The following is a 2,047-nucleotide window of genomic DNA, read 5'->3' as shown; positions in this document are numbered from 1 at the left end:
CCCAGTCACTGAATCAATCCATCTCATAGAGGGTCTTCCCCTCTTGCACCGTCCCTCCACCCTCCCAAGCATGATGTCCCTCTCCAAGGACCTGTCCCTATATTGGAATGAATTATTCGCAATATGAATAATTACATGCTTGAGAGATTGGAGGGACAACACAGGATAGCAAAACCCTAGAAGAGATGGATTGACACAATAACTGGGGTAATTAGGGTAGGTGTGTCAGAGACAGTCAGATTGGCTCATAATAGAGCGGGGTTGAGAGCTATTGTGCATAGGGTCTCTATGAATAGCAAGCTACTCTATGGTACATAACAACAACAAAAACAATGTGCAGCAAATGTGTCAAATTTGCCTACTTTATCCAGGGGTAAGCATTAAGGACTTGATTGACAGGACAGACATTCACTGCCATCATATAGTTTACATCTGAGTAAAGTTACTGCTTTAATTTCTGGTCATGATAATTATGTTGGGATGTTACAAGTTGGAAAGTGTATAAAAAGTTAAGGCCAAGGTAATAGAAAAAAAACCCACACAGGTATGAATGACAATATAATGGGGGAAACTTACGGATTAATTGTCAGTATTGCAAGTAGCTCTTGAAGGTTTAGACATGGCCACTAATTATACAGGCAGTATTCTGAATAGACTATGGAATCTGGAGGTTGGCCACTGGTCATCATAATTTACTGTCTCTGTGATATCCTACGGCAAACTACTTAAGCCTGTTTAACTGTGAATCAGGGAAATGCTGGTTCTTTCCTTTTAGGGATGCTCTGGGGATTAGGTGAAACGTAGACACACATAACAGATATTCAGCCTCCAGAAAATTATTTGTACATTGCCTGCAGGTGAATTGTTGTTAATTGCCATCAAGTTGGGTGTGACTCATGACAATAATATACTAATGTATAACTGAATGGAACTTTGCCCTTTCATATGCCATTTGGTAGTCTTTCACATATTCAAGTACATTGCTCTAACTCTTGAGTCAATCCATCTAGTTTTTCCTCTCATTATTGCTGACACTCTAGTGTGCCAAACATTGCATTATTTTCTAGCTATTGGGCTTCCTTATGACATCTGAAGACATAAAAATAAAGTCTCATTATCTTTATTTCTAAGAAGCATTTTAATTGGTACAAAGAAGAGCCTCCTAACTTTCAAGCCCCTCCCCTTATTAAAATTGTTGAAGTAGCCGATTTTGTGAGAGGAAAAGAGAAATGTCAAATTCTTCTATCTAATGTTACTTTCCCTGATGGACTGATATTTATCCACATTTCCTCTGGCCTGAACTGCTTTTGCACTTATGCTATCTAATGGCAATGCACACCAATTCTCTGGGACATTTTAAGGGGAAACATCTTCAAACATAGAAGGAGGAAAAAGATTTCTAATGGTGAAAAATCATGGTATGACCCAATGACCACACTGTTGTTATGAACAGCAAGAGCCTCAAGATCTTCCTGAATAAATAGGGCTCTGCCTGTGGGAAATATGATCTGAGTTTTCCTCTTCCTTTGCCATGGAAAAATTCCACTCCCACCACGAGCAACTCCTTTGGCTACAAGCCAAGAGGCAATCAGGCCGCCTCTTTCTCCTTCCCTGGAACACAGCGTTCGGCAGGCCACTCCACAGCTTGGTCTTCCACGGCCCCTATTGGTGCCTCTCAGCAGGTCTTTCCATTTCAGAAACCGTTTATGCAGCCAGGCCACAGAGGTTTTGCCTCCCTTTTTTCTTTAGATGTATGATTATAACAAGCTAGCTGGGGTGTCTTTAGGAAGGCAGTCAAAGAGATCCTGCATGATAGAATGACTTTCAGACTTAAAGCACCAAGTGAGGGCTTTTATCTTGGAAATGTGAGCGTGCACGCATGAGCAGTTTTAAAATTTAGGTTTTCCTTTTGAAGTACAAAAACAATACCAGATTGAGATAACAGACAATATCACTGTGTAAAACAGCAATATCTCTTTCTGTTTAATTCTCTATAGACAGAAAATATTTTAATAGATTTCTTTTCACATCATTATTTATACTGATA

Source organism: Elephantulus edwardii, unplaced genomic scaffold (genome assembly GCF_000299155.1).
Source record: "Elephantulus edwardii isolate Elephantulus edwardi_28Jun2011 unplaced genomic scaffold, EleEdw1.0 scaffold00005, whole genome shotgun sequence".
NCBI lineage: Eukaryota > Metazoa > Chordata > Mammalia > Macroscelidea > Macroscelididae > Elephantulus > Elephantulus edwardii.
Note: the sequence above shows the minus strand (reverse complement) of the source record.